Source organism: Agelaius tricolor, unplaced genomic scaffold, assembly GCF_023055355.1.
Source record: "Agelaius tricolor isolate 1412-34295 unplaced genomic scaffold, bAgeTri1.0.p SCAF_11, whole genome shotgun sequence".
In the NCBI taxonomy this organism is placed as follows: Eukaryota; Metazoa; Chordata; class Aves; order Passeriformes; family Icteridae; genus Agelaius; species Agelaius tricolor.
Window position 1 is genome coordinate 12,030,884 of NW_027269271.1, and position 23,264 is coordinate 12,054,147.

The following is a 23,264-nucleotide window of genomic DNA, read 5'->3' on the forward strand; positions in this document are numbered from 1 at the left end:
TTGCTGCAGCCCCTCAGTGCTGGAAGCAGCTGGCCCCAGCCACTTCCTGCCCTCAGCAGCCCCCGGCACTGCCCAGAGCCCTCCAGTGCCTCCAGCCATGACTGGTGCCCCTGCCACAGCTGTCCCACATCCCTGCAGCAGGCCAAGCTGAAAGCAACAGCAGAAACCTTTTTCTGCACCTTCTTTTATCCAAGCACTGGCATATTCCTGTACTGACTACCTAAATGTGAGCTCCCCTACCATTTATTTCCAAATTCCAGCATTTTAACTGCTGTGAACTTGACTCAAACATTTGGGTGTGTGCCCCAAAACAACCACAAAAGTTGTAGTAATTCCATTCAATAAAACTAAAGAACAAACGCTAATAACTTTAGTGTACTTGATAGGTACATATACATATGAATCAGTATTTATGAAGAGGTGCCAATGGTTCATTCAAGTTCCACAACAGCCAGACCTACCAAAACCAGCTGAAGTTATCAAACACAAGAAAAACCCATGTAAGCTTACTAAATAATATTTATAAATTCCAAAGCATTATTCTTGACAGTTCATAAACTAGTTCTAATATTCTGTGGAAACACTGAAGAAAAATGCCCAAATAAATATTAAAATTCACTTTAAAATTAAAATTCACTTTAAAATACTACTAAACAAATAAGCTTGTTTTACTTAAAATTTCATTAGTTTTGTGAAAAATGTCCATTAAGAACTCACCAGTCTACATTCCCATTATCTTTTCAACTTTAGCAATATCTTATTACAATGTAAATGGAGCATAAAAAATTGAAGTTCTAACAAGCACACACACACAATTTTCATAAAGAAGACATTGTAGAAAGTATCTCACATACCAAACACAAAAGTATAATCTTAATTTGTAATGAAACCAATTATGGTTTCATAAAAATACTCAAGAAATAATACTCCAAAACGCTTTCATAAAATATTCCTGTTTACATTAGACAGCTTCATAAAGTACTAAAAATTACATACCATAGCCACAACTCTAGAAGTTACTAAAATCAGCTCCATACTCATGGCAAGTGTCCTCAAGGCTATCTCAACATCTTATAGAACCCCCACCTCTCCAGCACTTCACGCCTCTCACAAGCCCAAACCATCCTGCAGCTGTTTATATACCCACCCAATTTTTTTCTGTGATTGAAATCAGCTGCAAGCAATTAAAACTAATGATGATCAGGTGCTCAGAGTCTCCCAGAATAACAAGGGCCATGACTGACATTCTCACCCATGGCAACTAGGGAAAACGAACCAAAAAAAACCGAGACCATCCCAGCAACACAAGCCTTTCTTCATGAAGGACCCAGCTTTTGATCATTGAGGACTTTACTTTTATTGCTCAGAAACTGGAATTTCACTGACTTTCACAAGGCCACATAGCCTAGCTGACTAAGCCCCAAGGAGCTGCCAACATTCCCAGCCAGAAGCTGGGTGAAGCAGCAGGGCTCCCACAGGACACTGACCCCAGGGGCAGCCAGGTGGGCTGGGCAGGTCCTGTGCTCCAGGGAGCCCTGTCAGGCACCTTGGTCAGCGTGGGGATGGCCCTGTGAGTGGAGCCTGGGGCTGATTCCATCTGGCTCCACAGCAGCCCCACAGCTGGGCACTGCAGAGTCCAGAGAAAGGGTAAAACTGCCGTGCAGCAAGCAAAAGGTGTAAGAAAAAGCCCTGTGACCACCAAGGTCAGAGAAGGAGGGAAAGACCAGAAGGTCCTCCAGGCATCTGAAGGGCACAGAGCTCAGAGAGTAGCCCACACCAGAGCAGGTGGAGGTGCCCTGAAGGAAAGCACACTCATTGTACAAGTAAATTATAATGGAGTGATCACTGAAAACCCTATACAGGGAAATCATCCTGACACAAAGATGCTTTACTACTTAGTTCAATTATGCCTTGAACCCAAATTATACTTACCCTTGTTCCTGTGGTATTTATTGATATTCTGCACACTGACCCTTCCCTAAACTTTAACCTTTCCTTGAAAGTACTAGTGGCTCTTATTCAACCCAGTTATCTCCATCTCAGCCATGGGCAAAGGCAGTTTGCTTCACTTGATGTCATCCTCATTTATCTTTGCATTCCCATCAGCCCTCAGAAAGGCTCATGGGGCAACCCCTGGCAAATTGCTCAATCCTTCCTCTTCCTTATGCCAACACTTTAAAGGTTCCCTTTGATCTTAGCTGCAAGTCTAGTATGAATAAACCTCACCAGACCAGCAGAGGCTACAAAAACAAATCACAAGTTTTATCATTGCTCCATTGTCCTCAAGGACCCTTGGCATTTTGTTGAGTCTATCTTCTCACAAGCACTCTTTCAGCTCCAGTTAGTTTATATTTCTAGCCCTGTTCAGTATAACCCTGAATTCTGGCAGAAAGTCACATAAAAGTAAGTACACTTGTTAAAAAAGAAATATATATTTATGCACACACAACTTGCTTTCATTCTTTAGTTATAAATAACATGTCATGTCTTCCCTGACTAAAGTAATGCAACTTTCAATATCTTTATAACAAGCCAAATTACAGCCCTGACCCAAATACCCTCTTTTTTTTTATAGCCAAATTGTATTTCTGTTGTGAATGCTTTGCTTAGGTGAAATTACCTTCAATTCAGCTTGCACTATACTTACAAAGTCATGCAGCGGTATTTTTGCCTTATGCTTCTCCAGATATTGAGGCAAGGAGATTAGATGGATAAAGGCATATTTCAGCCTCTAGTGATCTGATTTATACTTGGATACATTATTATTTTTAGCTATACAGGCTCACAAGTATTCTGAAAAATCAAATTAGAAACAGATACTAGGGTTAGGAGAAACTAGAAGAAACTTAGTGCACCAATATTAGAAATAAAATACTCTAAATCCAATAGAGTTACCAAAGGAGCATAGGCATTAAAGCTATTCAATATGTAGAACTTCTTACTGCTAACATTTTACAGTTTCAAAATGTAAAAAAATTTCTTTTATCTTTGTCATCATTATTCTGCAACTGTCTTCTGCAATTTATATATGCTAAATGCTTGTGTTCCTAAATTTAAAAGAGCTTAAGAAAAATTCTTCTTAGATCTTGATTTCCAATAAATGTGGGGTTATATATAAGTAAGCAGAAGAAGATAGGAGGTCTGAAGATAGAGGTGTGAGCCCAGACAAGGTGAAGAGGGGAGCTGGGAGCAGCAGGGCCCATCCTAAGCCCCTGACCCAGAGCAGGGCAGCCCTGGAGCTGGCAGCTTTCACCAGGATCTCCATCCATCAGCTGGGGTCAAGGTGATGGGGCAAGTCTGAGGCCAGGCTCGCTGGTCAATGTGCCAGACACAGACTGGAGATTTCCAGAGATTTCCAGACAGGCCCACAGGGTCAGGACGGCTCCACCACCAAGGCAGGAACCCCGTGTGTGGGCCAGAGTCTGCAGGCAAGGACAAGCTGTGCCTAAGGTGGAGAGCAGCTGGAAGCACTGCTTAAACGGACACTGGCAGTGCAGGGCTGAGTTTAAATCCTGCTCCTGGGCTGGGAGGCCCCAATAAGGCTGGTCAGGGCTGTTGTCAGTGACCCAGGGCACTCAACAGAAGCTTCCTTGAGATCAGTGGGATGCTGCCCTGTTGAAGCTCCCTATTGGCAGAAGTGTGTCACTCACCCCAGAGAACTACAGCTGGTGATGAACAAATGTTAAGGTGTTGTCAGTGCTCCATTCATCATGGTATCATGAAAAGGGAAAGCAGAAAATTAATCTTTAGTGAACCATGAGCAAATTAAGTTGCTATATCTCTCAGTCTGTCTAAACCCTTTTTCCATGACAATGAAGTAGCTCTATTAGTATTTAGGATTCCCACCCACTCCCTCACCTACCACTACCACCCCTCCTAGTGCTTGTGTGGAAAGACTTTTGCTCAAAGGATAGCACAGCTCTCAGTAAAAAGTGAAAATGAAAGGACTTTGCTCTTTCCAACAGGACAAGTTTCCATTAAGCTCATTCTACAACACTAGTCAATGTGTCTTACAAATCAAACAGGAGATTTTCTCATCTACAAGACTTCTAGAATGTAGCCTAAACTGTGCTCATGTACAAATGGAAAAAAGAAGAAAACTCATTGGTCATATCAACCCAAGAAGAATCAATCTCTTCCAGAATCAATGAGGTCTCTATAAAGGCAATTGTTTTTCAGCAACCAGAGAACCAATAAATTCAGAGAAAATTCCTTCTGGCAGATGTGTCTAATAAACACATATGTTCAGATGGCTGAGGTTGTTTATATGACCTTCCATCCAACCAATTCCTCCATTACTGTTTTATCTTTTAGTTTTTGTGTTTGGCTGTCAGTAGGGTTCATTTTCAACTGGTTTAAATTTTAAAAAAATTTAAAACTCCAAAACAAAAAGACAAATGTAACACAGTCACTATTCAATCCATAGTGATTCCAGCAGAGTTTCTAGCAAAGCATGCATTTGTAAGTGATCTGAGCTAACTCACTGGGCCCGGAGGAGAAAGGTCACCTTCTTATTGAGAGAGTTGTATATTTTCTGTACCCTGCTGTTGGAGCCATTTGGAAAGACTGCAGATGGTGAGCTACCACAGCAAAGAAAAGAGGAAAAAGAGGAATAATTCCAAAACTCTTTCAGCACAAAAAGCCTATTCCTTAATCCTATTCCTTGCATAGTTTGGTTTAATTTCATCATAACATGGTCTGACCTTTCAAATACCTTTTTAAATTAATTTTCTTCCCATTTTCAACACTTTAATTTCCACAGCACGCAAACTTAGAGGGAGCAGTCCAACCTATACAAGAATTAGCATCACCCAGCCTTTTTAATCTGTGAAATCTGGAACAATCTACTCAGCATAACAGTTTGTTTTGCAGTGATTTGCAAATGACACAGTGTGCAGAAAGTTTCACAGCTCATCAGTTTTAGAACGTTTCTAAACAAGTGCTTGTAATTTAAGATAAATTTTTATCTAACTCGTGCATTTTCTAATGAAGTCAAATAGTGACATAATAATTTAAAAGATATTATTAATTCCCAGTTAGGAAACCAGTAGCAAATCTAAAAACTAACATATTTCCAACAGTTCCTTCTTTAGTGCATTTGGCTTAACACCAAAGGCAGATTTTTATTTATCTTCAAACACTGTTGTGTCTGAAAGGGATATGCCACAAATGGAAGAACTATAATTTTAGTTGGATGTGTAAATCAGTTTGTTTTCTGCAGATTTATAGCATTTGTAAAATATATTTGGAAGTTAGACATAGCACTTTTTAATAGACTGTATTTATTAGCAGCACACTTCTGATTGAAACTGGCATTTATTCCTGTTTCAATTTCACACTTCTTTTTTGCCAGTTGTATTTTAGCCCGTCCATACTCATATCTCGAGTTAGCATGATACAACCAAATTGTCTGCATACAAATTTCAGTGCAATGTTGTCCTAGTTTTAACACAGCTGGAGGACAGATATAACAAATGACTCAGGGATATTCTGAGTAGTGGTAAAGAGAAGATAACTGCTAGAGCATGAACAAAGCCATTGTTCCCCAATAACTTAAATTTTTAAATTGGATAATTACTATATGAGTCTTTTGTCAATGTCATGAGACATGGTGTTAAAACAATAGCAGGCATTTCTCAAAAACCATGCTATGGCTATATTTTTCTTGTCAGTTTATGTTCAAAATAACTATATGCTTGAGTTCTCAGTTGTGGAGTTTGTGCTTGTTTCCATGAGTAAAGGGGCCACAAAGCCCATACCTCTGTCTGTTAGAGCATTCCCTGCAAAGTACTTCTTCCCTTTAACACCTGTGTGTGAAGAGCTGTTGAGGCTCTGTTATAAATGGGTTCATGAACAATGCAGACCTGTGATATACCTTAAACAGCCACATCTTCTGAAGGGATTAAAATCACCCTGCAGCAGCAGTCACACAATATTTAGCTGTGAAATGCTGAGTAACATCAAGAGAAAGCCTCTGAGATGTTGAAAAATGAAGTAGTGGTACTTGTGAGACAGTGGGGTTTGAGTTGCTGTAAGTGTTGCCCAGCCCTAAATTAGGAGCTGAAACAACTTTCAAAAAGGAGTTATGACCAAATTCTCCTTCTATTCCCCAAGGCAAGGGCTCTGTTGGAACATTTAACTTGTGTATTGGAACAGAGGAGCAAACATTGTCAGAGCTCTGTGTCTGACCTTCTAGCATGTCAAGTTGAAGAATAAATGTAAGAAAATGGGAAAATGCTAAAAAACAACTGTTAAATGATGTAAGTTTAAAAAAATCTTATTGACCTGGATAAAAATGGAAGTCTTTGCCCATTAGGCTTGTGCCTTCAGACTAACCTAACAGAGCTAGGGAAGCAAAGCTACAAGAGATGTGCTAATAGGCGTGGCCCTACAAGAGGTATGATCGATTAAATCCAGCACGTGATTTACCTGGTTTCAAGTTACCATACATACCCCAAGTGTGAAGGATTTCCCTGGGATATTATCTTGGGCTCACCAACTTTTCAAGAGGCTGGAGGACCTGTTGCCATAGATTGTTACTTCAGCCCTCTAGAATTAACTAGCTGTGTGTAATTCTTCCTTTCAAAATGGGCATTACCTCTGCTATTTGGCTCTTTGCTGCTGCCAGAGCCCTAAAAAGAAAAAGCTGGCAACATGGAAGAGAAGAGCAGCATTGGTACCTTTGTTTTCACCACTTTTTTCTCTTGGTTGCTATGTTAGTGTGTAAGCATAACAGATAAGATTTTGACATGCAATCTCATGGAAAGAGAAGCTTAAAATTCAATTGTAGTTAAAGTCTAGCTTGCATTCAGAACCCCTGAGATTTACATCAGTCTTAATTAATACTTGGAAAAGCATCTGATGAAGAAACTATGACGTGTCTATTCTCATAAAAACTTAGAGATGAGGCAGGGAGAAGAAAGACATTGCTACAAAACTCCACAGAGTAAAAGAGCATCTAAAATTTTATACAAGTCTTTTGTTCTTAATGTAGCTAGTACTAACCCAAAATTATTCTGAGTTCTAGGAATGACCCAGATTGGCAGTGTGATGCAGTCAGAAAGAGACCATCCATCAATGAGAAGAGAAAGCAGAGGTTTACACAACTACTGAAACTTCCACTTTGTGGCAAATTCTTCCTAAGTCTAAGGAATCAGTGCTCTGTTTATCTTCATCACAGCACACACTATAGGCCTTCACATTGGCCAGAAGGTGCTCACTCATTCTTGCTGCAATTCTGTTCCAACAGGCTCATGCAAACAGGAATAAGGGAGCTCATCTCAGGCTGACAGTGCAGCCAAGGTTTGCTTTACTCTGTGTCATATCACAGCAGGCTCTGAGGGACCACTCCACCAGTGACTGGCTGAATGAGTGGGATGCAGACTTCTCCATGCCCTCTCTCCTCTCTGACCATGAGCTGAGCTGCAAACTCCAAAGTACTCCCAGTCACAGCAGTGACTTCTACAAACTGGCTCAAATCCTAGGAGGCCAGTGCAGATCTGACTGGGTCATTATTAATTTATTAAGTCATAGAGAATATGTCAAAAGTGTTGGTGGGTGCTGAAGCAGGGCTCTGTGTCCTGCTGTTACTGTTGACACTCCCCCTGACAGTGAAACTCTGACAGAATTTAGCAGCATTTGCCCTGTCCCCACTGGCCTGCTCAGTATTTGTGCCATGCACTAGGCATTAGCAGGGAATATTTTTAATAGGAGAGTTAGATTACTTACATATTAAACAACAACAACTCACATTTTCTTTAGCTGCTAGCAATTTTGATTAGGAAAAATAGCTGGCCCTCCTACTCCTTGCATAATTAAAGAATCATGCTGTTCTTCCTGTGGTTTTTCTTGCTTATGATCTTCCATGGCAATCCATTAAGTGGTACAGTATTAACAGGGAACTAAAACACCAAATTTAATCAACACTACTTCTCACACATTAACACTTGTGCTCAGCAAACTGTACATTAAATGGTGGCTTTACTGAATTATCTGACCTTTCCCTCTCAAGTCTGCACCTCCTAAGGGCAACTTCCCTTCTTTTGGTATAAAATATTGGCAAGGTCAAACCCTGCCATATCACCTGCAAATCTCCTCAAATGGCTCACAGAATTGGCCCATTTACTTGTAAAACCATGACTGTAAATGTGTTTGGATTATCTATATATTTGGTATTCATGAGGTTTACAGTTCTAGCTTGCAGCCAAGAAAATTGCTTTGTTTTTTTGTAAGTCTCAGAGCAGAAAGCAAATAAAAAATATAGTATGTTTACTACCACACACAGTTTGTTAAACTCCTGCTACAGTTCCCCTGACAATTCCTTTTCCATCAATCTTCCTGCTCTTGGATATCTCCCTGACATTTTCTGCCATGGCAGCAAAGGACATTTTCTGGTTGACATAATTTAAAATTCCACTAAAGAACATTTGTTTCTTCTCTTACACTTAGGAGCTACTGGACTTTATTCCTGAGTCTGAAACAAACAACATTAATAAATCATCTTCATATTCAACATACAATTATTTTGTGGCACAGTGGGTAGGTGTGTCTAACTGGAATTCCTCCCCATCACATTCTGCAGAAATTAGAGAATATATATAAGGTCTGTAACATTGCTGGTTTGCTCCTGGAATTTGAGCATAACTGAAGTCTTTGGAAACAATACCAGTCCTGCCAAGAGATCTGACCTGTCTTCAAGAGTGTAAACAACCACTGGCATCCTCAGCATGTATAAATGCTCTTTGTCTCCTTCTCTGAAAACTGTCTGAGAGGCAGGGACAAAAAGCAAACTGCAATCTCACTGCCTGGTGCTGCACTCACTGCACCTGAGATCTGTGTCACAGCCTGTCCTCACCTGCCCTCTGCACTCCAGCCCTTGGGGACACTTCTCTCCAGGAAAATAGCAAAATCTCCCTGGAGGTTTTGAAAGTTTTCTTTCTTAAGCTACATTAACTATTTCTCATCTCATTTCCAGGTATTTTGGGTTTGGCTGGACAATGGTTTTTCAAACATAAAGTCTACCACAGAAGTCTGTAATACTCTTTTTCTTCCTTAAAAAACCCTGCACAGACTGTTTCATCTAGGGGAAGATTCATTTACTTTGATTAAGAATATTGAAATCCCCCTTTTTTTTTTTCTCTCCTTTGCTTTCTGCCTTCATACCATATTTTAAACACCTGACCTGAATTTCAGTAGGATGCTGGCGTGACTCTGGGGCTCCCTGAGGAACAAGGGGGTATTTCAACCTGGCCCATCACAGCTTCTGGAATACTAATATATTTTGCTGCATGTATTCCAGTCCATTTGACAATTATATCCACATTATGAGGTGAAAAATGCAGGACATAATGCAGAGTACAGCTGGCACATCTGCACTTAAGAAAATATCATTTATGCTAGAGTCAAACTCACTCCCTGCTGGAATTTTAGCAGCTTTTTCTTCATGAAAAGATTTTTAATAGCATTTTTCTATCGGTTCATTTTGTCTCCCCATTACATGTGAATAAAGAAATTACATTTTAATAAATGAGAGTGCTGGTTTAAAAGACAGTAGGGGAAAGATGTTGTCTTGATTTGCTTTACAATTTGGAAAGTCTTCAACAAATACAGTACAGAAAATGCAGAAGCGAAATAGATTAAAAAGGGGGCCTTTTCACCACAGAGCACAGAATGACATTTACCAATGTGTGTTCACAGCACACAGCACCAACAACTGGGTAAGGGTCTGCTCAGCACCATCTCTGGTACAACTTGCTCTCTCTAAATTTGCTCTCTTTAAATTCTGTATTTTAAAATACAGAATACAGGTGATACAGAAGAAAGATTGTCTCCTGTGGACAAGTATCAGTATTTTGGCCGGGTCAGGCAGCAAAGGAAGCTCCTCTGAAGCTGTAACAGCAGATGGGTGAGAAGTGTGTTTGTGCAGGATGCAGAGTGAGAAGTGCAGGTGGATGTAGCCGAGTTCACTGCTCTCATTGCCACCAGAGAAAGCAAGCTGTGAGCTGCCTGTGGTTTCTCCTCTAAACAGATTCAAGGAATCTGCATCAGAAAGAGTCCACAAAGGTCTGCTACTCTGGCAGCTCCACGAAGCAGACTCAGAGGACATGCCTGGAGGGCAGCAAGCCCATGCTATCAGCACTGTCCCTGCCAGGTGCAAAGGACAGCCAGGAATTCCCCACAAACTGGCACAGCTTTGGCATTCTGAGCAGACACAGCCAGAGAAGCTTCTGAGAAGCAGCCTCCAGGTATAAGCTGTGTTTTGAAAGTTAAGGAAGAAAGAAATAGTGAAGATCAAGGGTAGAAGAAGGCTTTGGAAGGACAGCACAACCATTGGAACTTGACCATTAAATAAATAATTAATTGTTAAAAGAAGGGAGACTGCAAAAACCTGCCCAGTGAAGATTCAGGAAGAGCAGAGGAATGGGCTGTAAAAAGCATTCCCAGAAATGTGGAAGCAAAAGCATGGGAAGACCTGAGAAAAACTTGAAAATTTGTTCCGAGTCTGAAGTAATTTCTTTTAATGTGATATGTGACACCACTGAATGCTGACAGGACAGAGATAATCAAGCAGCTGTTTTTAAAGAATATCTCCCTTCTGTACTTCAGTTTCCTTGCAGTGGGAAGCATTTGGCCGAGACGAACCAACATGCACAAGTCCCTTCTGAGCAGAGCAGCTGAGCTGCCAGAGCCCTGTGCTCTGCTGCTGTGTGCACCCGAGCTCCCAGGCCAGGGTCACTCAGGCCTCTCCCTGCTGCACTGCTATGGCTGCTGCACACAGCATAACCCAGCTCTGAGGGACACGAGCCTTTAGAGGTACCTGCACATCCAGAAGGCTTCTCTTCTTCCCACTGATCTGCTGTACAGGCTACTCACTGTACTCCATGGATCCGATCGGGGGGAGCTGAAAAAGCCATTTGTTGTCATAGAAACAGCAGGACTTTGTACTACTGTGCAGGCTGATATATGAAAATATTACTGTTTGGCCTTTTTCCAGGTAACCAGATTGAGAATTGCTAAAAAGCTTTTAAAAAGCTCCTGAAATTTTGCCAAATAATCAGACCTACAGTTCTCACAAACACATTCAAATATTTACTAATTGTGAAAAAATCTGAAAATTCCTGGGTATGGTAAACACTGATGAAAAAAAATATGTTCTTGACCCAGAAAACAAACAAGAATTGGTCATCTTGTAAGCCTGCAGGTACCTGTCCAAAAATCTGAAACCAGTTATGAAGAAGCAACTAAAACTGCAGCCATTGTCTTCATTCTCCCCCACTTGCAGAGGCTGATATTTTGAACATCTATAGTTAGAGTGGTAATTTAGGTCAATCCTGCAAAATTGCAGCTATCCCAAGGGCTTGGCAGCTTCCAGGGAGCACCACTCACTGACCCCCCTGACAGGGCAGGTAAGGGGTTTGGGACTTTTATTTTCTGCTCTTTGCTGCTGGAGAGTAGCAGTGCTAAAACCACTGAACTGAATGCTGGGAGTGACCAAACCTGCTGGCCCTGCAGGCAAACAGCTGTGGTCCCCTGGTGGCTCCAGAGACACAGGTCTACAGCCAAATTACAGCCACAGGAGCAGTTAGGTTGGAAAAGACCTCTAAGGCCATTGAATCCAACCCTTGACCAGTGAACACCTTGGCAGCTAAAACACAGCCCTAAGTGCCACATCCAGAGTCTTCCTGAATTCCTCTAGGGACAGTGACTTCCTGACCTCCCTGGGCTTCCTGTTCCAACAATTAAATCAACCTTCCCACAAAGTTCTTCCTAATTCACAGAAATACCAGGCATGTGTCTTAGATATCATTTACTTTAGACAAACAAAGTCCTTTTACCAGAATATCTTGTTTTGTTGTTGTTTTCTTGCATTTTTTCTTAAAACATCTTTATCCTCCACTTGCAGAACAGTATTTCTTGGTTATGACTGAATGGAAAGATAAATATCAGGGTGCTGCTAGTTCATAGAAAAGATGGAATTTTTAGCTATTTGGCTTGGCAAATGAATGCATATGACTAGGATACATAATGCAAATATTTACCTATATGCTGGGCACAGGTGGGAGAGAGAAAAAGCAGTTTAGATTATAAAGGTCTAATCCATCTGCATAGAAACCTCCCATTCTTATCTCAACAGTCCAATGTTCTCTCCATCTGTTCCAAATAGTTCAAAACCCTGTCCCATTTAGCACAGAAATCACCACCCCATTGCTGTAAGCCATAAAAAATGATCCAAATGGCCTTACATGTCCTGTGTGGAGGAAAAAAATAGCCCTGTGACTTGCAAACAGCCTGTCTCTGTCATGCAGGCATGACATCATCTGACATCTCTGAGCTAACATCCAGCTGGTCTATTGCCCCATAAAAATATTCTCCATTTTTCTCACTGAAGTAATCTGCTGCTATTACAGAATACATCTTACTCTTCTCCCATTGCCACAGAAACAGCCAGAATGCCTTAGGAATTACAAATATGCAATTACTAAACTTTCAGCTCTCTCAGACTGTGAAAATGGATGGATGTGACACTAAATCGAGCCATGAAAAAAATAAAGGGAAATGGCTGGAGAAGCAATTTGTGTGGGAGTGCTTGCCTTAGATTTAATTCCTAATTTTTTATTGGACAACAGCCTAGGGCTGCAGCCAGCCAAACAGCCTCCTCCTATGCCAGATCCAGCATCCATCCTCTATTCCACCTTCCTTTTACAGGCTTAGTCCCTTTATATTCAACTCAGTTGCCAGCTACAGGAGTAATCTAATGTGATGCAGAAGGGCATAAGCCTTTGGGAACAGACAAGCACGTGAAAGACAAAATTGTCAGTAAAGGGCTACCAATTTACACTGTAAACACAAACAGAACAGCAAGGTAAATGAAACAAACAAAAAAAAAAGCTGCCATTTTCTAGATTCTCCTTACTTCATTGGCTATTCAGACTGTTGTCACTTGTTAGAGCTCAACAAAAGAGAGGACTGAGAAGCCTGTGGTGATTCTATTTCTGGCCTAACCATGGAAGAGAGAGGCTTTTAGCCTGGACTCCTCTTCAACAGCAACCTGTGTGACCATCAGCAGTAGAAAACCCAGGCCAAGTGCTTTTCCTTTCCCTCCACATGCTGAATAAGTACTTGTTAAAGGCAAAGTGAGTGTGACCAGATATGCCAGTTTTTTCTGAGAGGAGAGGTCACGACTCTGAAAGCCCACGAGTCTGGGTCATATACTTGATCATCCAAATAATCCCCTGGGATTACACAGGCAGGGGGGCTTTGCTTGTTCTGCTGCATCTCTAGCTACTCACACAGACTGCAGCCTTCACTGGGTGGCACCACAGCACACGTCTGTCACTGGATTTGTAGACATTCTGGTGCTATAAATAGTAACACCAGCATGCAGACAAACACAGCAAAGTCCACTTGGTTTTCAAATTATCCCTCATTTAGCAATATTTATAACAGCTGTTAACTGACATGATACACTTTTGCTTGCAGATAGTCACAGAAGTATTTTACTGTGATGAAATATATGTACCTGGAGTGCCTGGACATCACCTGGAGACATGGAATGCAATGAAAATACAACCATATTGCATATAAGCATTTAAAGAGCTGTAAGTCAAGTATCTGCTTTTTGTGATACACTTAACTTAGTTAGCTAAATCTGATCAGAAAATTCAAGCCTATTTCCAATACAGAAAATAATCACCTGGGCATTCTGATTCCAACTTAGGTCTCAGAAACTACAGGACATGTTCCCTGCAGGACATATGAAGCAAACTAGAATGACACAGTAAAAGTCATAGTGCTCCCATTGTATGCATTTGTGCCTCACATGAATATGAGAAAATAGCAAATTTGTACATATGAACACTACTTCAGAATATTTTCTCAAAGTTAAAAGCAAACTCTTGGTATTTGCATGACAAGAAAATGAAGGTTGTCTGGATACAAGACATGGAGTCAGAGTGAGACATAAGCACCAGGTATCACTGGCTGAAATGAACCTCTAAAATTTCTCTGCATGACAATTGCAGGCTTGTGAAATTCCTGCAGCTACAAATTTTCCTTCTGTCATGTCCTTTCCCTGGCTGGGGAATCAGTTTTCTGCAGGAAGCAAATTCATTTCACATCAAGAGTGACATCCTTCCCCTCTCCCAAAAGGGACAGGTTCTGTGTGGGAAGATACCAGGGTCACTCTGGTGAGATGTTGAGAAGACAGGTCAGGTAAGCTGCTTCTAACTCACCAAACTGAAATCCACAGATCCAGAGATTGCTCAGATTGTGCTTCAGGAAAGAAGTAATGGGTGTCCAAGGGAGAAGCATATGCTGGGTCATGGGATGAGTGCTGCAGTACCAGCTGGGAGAAATCTGGCAGGAAATTTGAGGATAATCAGAATCTGCAGCTAAGGAAAAATAAAGAGTGGACGTTGCACAATAGAGAACACTGAGAGTAGATGTAATTTCCCCATCCTTATGTATCATTTATATAATGCTAGAAAATTACTAACCAAAGAGGGGAAAACTGGAAAGAAAACAGCTGATGTAATGAGATTAATGTTAAAAAAGGTTAGAAAAATAATTATGCTAAAGCATCAACTGAAAAGCTGATGTTGCAAAATTTTGCTCCTTTGTCCTTACTTTTAAATGAAAAGCTTGTTTTGATTTTATTTCATCTTCTTTTCACAGATTCATAGCCTATATTTGCGATATCTAAAACTTGCTGTTCCTGTTTTCACAGTGGAATGTTCCTCTGCAAGTATTAGAGAGGTTGGAAAAGGAGTGTTTATGTGCCCTCTGCTGGAAATACAGCACTGGAAGCACTGGCAAAAAAATGGTTCCCCTGCACATAGAGACCAGCTTCATCATGGATTCAGCAGGTACACACCACACAGGCTGGATTTTGTTTAATGAACCCAGTCAAAATAAACTTTATCTTAGTTGCTCAGCATTGACTTACTCTTCTATGTAAATGCTGGGATCCAAAAACTGAAGTAAATAAAAAGTATCTCTGTGGAAATCCAGGAAACTATGCTTTAGAAAACTGTTAAAGTGAAAGTTGAATGATACTGTTAGAAATGGAACTAGTGAAATTTGCATTGCTGCATTCACAGACAGAGGCACTGTGTACACCAGCCACCCCCAGGACAGTGAGGAAGCAAAGGAGCTGCCAAAAACACTGAACATATCCAGCCCCATCCAGCTCTTACCCTTCTTCTGAAGGCATTCCTCCCCAAAACTGACATTACCAGAAAATGTTACTTTTCTTTAAGAATTTACTTCTATTCCTTGACTACAGTCCATAATTTTGGGGGGTTTTTTGAGGGAAGACTCCCACAGGGATAAACATATATTTTTCCAGCAGTTTTGCAATAACTAACTAGTTAAAATAATAGCAGTCATAAGAGAGAAGATTTTCTTGCAGTGCTACTACTTTTTTTAACCCAGGTCCAGCTGTGCTGTTAAGCCAGCATCTTAACCCAGAATTCTAGCTAGCATAGGAAAAAGCATGATTAGTTAAAGCTGACAGGAACAACCTGCTAATTAACATGCAGATTGTATTCTAAAATCATGCCACTTCTTTTGCCGCTCTGCATTTAGCTTATCTCCTCCCATAAGCTGACTCAGACCAGCCAAACCTCAAAGATCCCAGATGTTTTTCCAAAAACAACCTTTAGGATTATGAGGCATACATGCAGCACTGCTCTTTGTGCTGCTCTCTGTATGCAGAGGACATTAATGCAGTTAGTCTGGGTGGTAATGAATCTTCAGCATTCAGATAGTATGCATTATCATCATGAAAAATGGAAAAATTCTGCACTGGCCATAGTGCAGCACTTCTGGGCTTGGCTTCACCTAGTGAGAGACTTCACCCTTTGTGCTTTTTTTCTTACTAAATGAAAACTACATCATATTCAAAACTAACACAACTGTCTCCTAATTATGTTCTCTACATGATGCTTTGATCTTGCTAGTCTTATATCCATAAAAGAATTTTTTTAATAATTTGCTTTCCTCAAAGAAAAATTTCACACACACAACCCCAAGGAGGCTGTGACTGAATTGCATCCTATGGACTTCACTTTCATAACAAAATTTACACTGCAGAAACACAGGTTGGTAAAGGCATTTAAATAAAACATTAGCCTGTCCTCTTCTACCTTTCATGCTGTTATTGTAAATTAATTTTTAATCAGTTCCTTCCCCAGATACACCCCCCCCCCCCTTTAAACATACACTTATCACATACTGTTAAAAGCATTTCTAAAATGGCAATTTAAACACTGTGCCAAAGCTGCCCCTTAGCAGCCCTCCAATCACATTTATCTCTGGTATCACCTTCAGCCATGGTGCTCTTCCTTTTAACAAGGTGCTAGAGGGTATTTGGGCTGTGCTTTGGATTACAGTCCATCTCTGCCTTCTGAGCTTGCAGAAAGGGATTCTCTGTAAAACAGGAGGCTTTCAGAGCTGCAAAGAGCAGTTGGGAATCCATCTACCACACATATTTTAGGAAGTTTCTCCCAAGATTTTACATGTATCAAAACATTCAAGTATTTTGAAAAGCCAGCTTGCTGCACTGCTACAAAGTTGGTTCCTGCTCTGTATGACTGAAGCTCTCTCTTACAGAGAAGGAGGTCAATGATTCCTAATACATAAAAGGACAAAAGACACAGCTAACACTGCTTAGCAACTGTCTTTCCATTCTAAACTCCCCCGTTGCTTCTCATTGCTAGATTTTAGATATTTTGCCTTCATTTAACACTGAGTTGTCTGCATCAGAGTAAGGGTTTAGCTTTAGGTTTTTGTTGGGGTTTTTTGCAGGGGAGAGGGGAGAAGAAAAAAAAAAGAAAAACCCAACCAACCACAAAGACAAAACAAAAAACAAAACCACAAGGGGTCTCAAAATCACTTTCTCATCTCTGCAAATTTATCTCCTTCACTGGGAAGTTCTAACATCTCTACCTTTGAAATGGGTCCAGCTGAGAAGTGTACTTTTGTTGGACCTAGTCACCACCAAAACCTGACTAAATCCTTCCAAAACCTTCACCAATGCTAACTAATAAAAAATGCAATGGACTTTACTGGTTGCATTATCTGAGATTCAACCAGACAGCACATTCCAAAACTTCCTACCAGGCAATGAAACCATAAAAACACCAGCTGCAGACAAGGCTGCAACACCCAGGATGGGCCTTCCCAGGAGTCACCTCTCAAAGTCAGAGCTCCCCTGGGGTGCAAGGGGTACTCAGGGCTTTCTGACTTCTGCAGAGTTTGGCTTTGCAGCTTTGGCATTACATCCAGGTAGCCTTCATGGAGTGATTGCACAAGAACGGTGGAAAATGCATGGAAATATAAGCACATTTTGCAGAAACATTTTGTATTATTATTATATTCTCTACCAGGCCAACTTCCACTGCAAATCCTCAGAGTCTTGCCACTAAAATGAACACTAACAAAATTAAATATTTCAGGTTAACAGCTGTTTCAAATCATCTAGGGGGAGGCTCAGCAGAGGATTTGGCGTCCAGTGCAGATTTATTTTTTAGAACAAAGATGTGAAATGCTTACTGTTTATTGTAGCAGTGCATTTCTAAGCTATTGCCAAGAATGTCTGGGCCAATAAAATTAAATAAAACATAGCAACAGGCATCCAACTTCTGACCTGATGATTTTTGGACCAAGGTGATCATATGGGTTTTTACATGCTGACTGTGTCCAGGAGGGGATGGAAAAAAAACCATTAAGTAATTGTGACTGAGGCAGAAGTTGTTCCCTTTCAATTCATGATCAGCTGACAAAAACTGACAGCACAGCACGGAATCAAGCATCATTAATCCCACTTAGTTACTTACCTCCAGTGCATACCCTGTACTTTAACTCTTACTGCTGTTCTAAAAGGAAATGAAATAAACCCCAGAGGGACATGGATTTCTGTAATGACTTATACAGCTCCAGTTGACACAAGCTGTGTGCAGGCTATTTCTAGAGACTTAACATCTTACTGACAAAACCATAGAGGTTATAGATGGATGATATCTGCTAAGCCATCTGTTCTGTTTCACTGCCAAGGCAAAACTCTTCCTACTGCATATTTATTTGACTTTTACAGTAGTTTTAAATACTCAAGTGAATGGAACTTCCCCTGTTCCCCAGGGGAGGCTGGGATCACTACAGAATACTTTTCATTGGCAGGATATTTTTCTGGTGTTAAGCCTAAACTCTCCCTTTTAAATTGCACCCCAAGACCTTCCCTGACCTCCATGCATGTGCCAATCTCCACATTACAGGGAAGAGAAGCTGTGCACATTTCATTGATACATAAAAGTTTTTTTTTAAAAATGCATATGCAGAGGGTCTCAGACAAAATATCATCTACTCTCCTCCCAGAGAATGTCAGGACAGTGGAGCCTCAAATTTCTCAGGTATGGGCTATAATTATTGCAATTTTTTTCAACAGTTCTAGTAGGTGGAGATAGACTACAGTTTCAGGGCACCCTCCTTCATCCATATGAAGCTCTGCAGAGGCACAGCAGGCAGGCAGCTTGCAGCTCCTGGATTGTGGAGGGTGGAACAGGAGAGAATGTAGAGACAGAGGAGAGCTGGATGGAGTCTCCCAGCCATCAGCCTTGTCTCACCACAGACTGACAGCTGACCCAGTGTCACACTTCCCACAGGATGCTCAGACAGGTTCAAAGTCACACCTCAAGTCCAGCATTATTGCCAGGCTGTCTGAAACTCTCCAGGCAGCATTTTAGTGTAGCCCTTGTGGTTTCAATTGTTACATGTCAACAATCCTCAAATCTGGAGTGCTGATAGAAGGATTTTTTATTGCTGTACATCTGCACTGACTACCTTCTATTCTCCTCAAAACTGATCAAGATCTGACATCTTTAATGCTTTCCCTTTGCATCTTTCCCTGTGCATAGGTTGTTCTCCAATGTAAAACACTTTGCCCTGTAATAAGGGTAACAACAAGGGGGTTCTACCCTTAATCAGCCTCTTACATCCTGGATAATTTGTAGATTAAGTAACTAGGATTAATCATTACAAGATTCAATGTCTGGTTTTGTCCTGGTTCTAATAACAGTAGCAGAATTCTTCTAGGTATTTAAATCTCACTGAACTTGTATACCTAAGTGACATCTAAAACCAAATTGTTGATAATTGATAACTTTTCTACATAGCCTAAGGTTGGCATTTTTTGCTTTGTTTTGTTTCCTCCTAGCAAATGAAGCTGGCAAAAGTAATTTCAGAAAATTTCATTACAAATTGCCACTTTTACTATTTCTCACTGTTTTGGGGAGCATTGCTTGTTTCCAAGGAAGACAATGGCCCATAGCAATACTGAGAAATATTATTAATAGAGGTAAATTTGATAGATGTATTTTAAACAGTTTAGTGCTGTGTCTAAGCACCATATACAAAGCCCCCATAAAAAATCCTAAAATCCCCATAAAAAATGGGGCAATTACTGTCTCCAATGAGATTTCATAAGATTCAGTGGCACATTCTAGCTAATTTAGAAATAGATTTGCAGTCACAGCCCCATAGGTCATTTGTAAAATCTATTGTCTCAACTTTGCTATTGCCTTACAAACAAAAATTTGGTAACGGCATCCTCTCTTTTGTTCACATCTCCATCTTTTTCTGACTAAATCAGAATAGTCAGAACAGAAATGTTAAATACCATTGAGTCTAAAAAGTTCTACTATGAATAACGACATTTTATTACCTACTTTAGATTATCTTAAATCCTTTCCCTGCATACATTCGGTTTTGTATCACAACTCTGCCTTTACCAAAATACCGCGCGGGCCAGGGCGTTGCGCTCCGTAATTCCTTGCCTGCAGCGCGGGCAGCCCCGGCCTCCCGGGACCGGGAGGAGGAGTGGAATCCGTCCCGCCGCCAGGTGTCGGTCGTACCGCGCCCGGCAGCGATCGGCGGCCCGGGATCCGTCCCGAGCCATCCCGAGCCATCCCACCCGCTCGCAGGACACACCCAGGGACCCATCCAGGGACACTCCTGCTCCCGCCCGGGGTCCCTGGATTCCCGCAGCGCCGCTGAAAGCCAAGCTCAGAGTCACGGCCAGGGTTTGTTCGAGCCGCTCAAACTAAAGCGCCCGAGGCCTGGAAGCGATATTAGCTCGGAAGTGAACTAATTAATCACTTGCTACCTGATTGCACATTACCCAGTCACAGGCTCAACAGCTGACTCCTCTTTTTTGTCTGGGTATGTAAGCTGGCATCTAAGTGAGGTCAAGGTAAACACTGCTTGTAGACAGAGAACAGGAGGAGTGGGAGGATAAGCCAGGAATGCAACAGAAATGGGGAAAGGTCTGCTGGCAGCTGCTTCAGGCTCATGGCAAAATTATCAGCTGGGGTAGGACCGTTGTCCCCCCTCCAGGATAGCAACTCACTTCCCTCTATTTTCCCCCAAATCAATGCTGTGAGCATCCCCTCCTGCCAGCTCCCTTCTGCCCTGCAGAGTGAGCAGGTTTTAATGGAAAAGGAGGAGCAGATCAGACTGGGAGAAGTAGGGGGTGAACACAGGCAGGTGGTGAAGGTGGGAGGAACAGGAAGATGCTGGAGCAGTGGGATTTCCCACTATTGCTGAATCCTGGAGAAGCCCTCTCCAGAGCCCAGCTGCTGCTGGAATACTGAGATGTCAGAAAGCTGTAACCAAGATAAGGGTGGTAGAAATGATTGCATTGGGCAGGCACAGAACAGACATCCATAGGAAAACACATTCCATTGCCCTCAGCAGTCACAGGGGAACCTGGGTTTAAATTAGATTTTGGGACAGAAAAAAAATGAAAACAGCAAAAGCTCCTGTTTGCTAAGTTGTCATACACTGGACTGATTGAAGAAATTCTCTGCAACTTTTACAGGTGACAGGCTGCAAGCAAAGTACCAAACAAGAGAGACAATTCATTTCTAGTAGCACAGAATTCCATCAGTTTTCACTAGCAAGTTCCAAGAAGAACGAAGCAATGATTTCAGAGAGCATCTGTAGACAAATCCAAATGCAGGCAGGAACATTTCTCCTGCTTTTATTAGAAAACTGTCCCCATTAGTGGGCAGTCTTACTCATTAATCTGAGCTGACACTTACAATAGCTTTTGGTAGATGACACAATCTGCTTGCAGTTGAAACAGTCCTGTGAACTCGCTTCACTGGTGTTTGTTAAAAGGGGATGTTCTCATTGTTTTTAAAAGACATTTTTAAAACTAGTAACGTGATGTATTCACATAGACATTGTTATTTGCTGTGCATGATGCTTTTTGTTCAAAGCTCTAAGACCATTTAGTTTATTCTTAAAAAATGTATATGCATGATCACATCAAGTATTACTCAATTAAAGAGAGTCCAGAGGGAAAAAAATAAAAATCACGGGAGGTACAGAAAAAAAATTACCTTTGAGGAATAATTACTTTCGTAAGTTAGTCTAAAGACTAAGAGAATGAGGTGGCAGCCTGCCAGATTTTAAATACATAAAAATTTTCACAGCTGCAAATGGAAGAGTAACTTCTATTGGCAAAGTAGATGGAATAAGATGGGTTTAAACTGTAAAAAGAGAATTATAGGAATTTTAGTGGTAATGATAGCAAAGTTCTAGGATAGATGGCCTAAAGAACTTGCAAATCTTCACCCACAAAGATAATTTATACAAGTTAAAAATATCTCTAGGATAACCTTTTATACTTATTATGCTTAGAGGTACAACAACATATTAGATTATTTTTCTATCATCTTTTCTGTTACATGAATCTATGCAACACTAAGATTCTTGTGATATTGCAAGTTTTATAACTTACAAGTTTGTAGATCATGTTGACTGATCTCTAATGGAACATACACCAGTGTTTTCCCTGTGTCCAGTCATTCTATAACCCCATGGGGATGCTGATTTTTCATGGACTTTTGCTATTTCTCCTTCCATGCCTGACAGAATCAGGAAAGGCAGAGGCAGGTTCCAAAATCTGAAAGAAAAATAGAAGCCAGGTTCCAGGAATCACCTAAGTTTGAGAATGAGCAAAATCACAACAGACTCAGGAGGGATTCATCTTCCCCACAACCTGAGTTTAAACAAAGATGCACATTCTGAGAGATTAAAGAAAAATAAAATGCATTTAAGTGGACAATCCTATCATTCTTATGATGTGTGAAGGCTTGAGACAGAAAAGCTCTATCTGGCACAGATGGGTGCTGATATCCTGGGCCCACAGGAAAACCTTTAACTTCACCTCCTAAACTATTGGTTAACTCTTTAATCTCCCACAGGGTGGGTGTTGTGAGCAACCTGGACTTACCTTTTTTTTTGTTTTGTGGTTTTTTTTATTTAGTCCAAGCTAACTGAGACAGCAGAGACTGAGTTAGCTCTCAACTCAATTTTAAAGTACCAGCCTTTCAGAGAAAGGACCCCACCATTTGCAGTGCTTGTTCTGTACCTTAAATTGGGATAAGTATTATTCCACAAAATACTTCTGTGCCTATGCTGTGAATCCCATTTCATGCAAAGAAACAGACCCTCACACAGCTGCCATTCACTTGTTTTTCTCTATTCTGGGTTCTCAAGAATGAGTAAAAAACTGTTTATTTTCTTGCTGATGAAGGCTGTCTGAGTTTGCTCAACTACATATTCAATTGTGCCTGGCAGGATGGGGTTGAAGTTGGTTTTTCTAAACCCCTCAGACTGTCATTCTGAAACTCACGGGTGCGATCAGCTTTCCGGATTTCCCTTTCATGCTGGAGAGCAAATTGCAGATGGCATGCAAGGAGCAGCAGAGGGAAAAGCAATAGCTGCAACAATCATTGATTTTTCACAACAGTTCCAACACCACTTCCATCCAAACTCATGGTAAATCGTTCACTGACATCGAGTTCAAAGTCTGACCCAGAGCCAGCGCCAATGCAGTCTTGTCAGATGCAGGTCTTGTTTAAGTGGCCTGAACTTTTATCAGCTTTGGTGGAACTTCCATTTGTTCCAAGAACAAAATCAATCTGAGTGTAGGATCTGCATTAAATGAGTATTGTTCTTGCACTACTCGTGCAGTCTCCTTTGTACTTTATGATGCTTTTGCTTTATGATGCTTTCCAATCATAGTCCCATTGCTAATTAACTGTTAAATAGTGACAAAGACTAGGCAAAAGTGCCTTTTAGAGACCAATCAGCAGAGTCCTGTGACAGACCACTGAACAAGGAATAGTGGGGTGACACCTGAGCTGCTTTAAAAAAACCAAACCAAACCCACAAAATAAAACCCTTATGAAAAGCAAGAC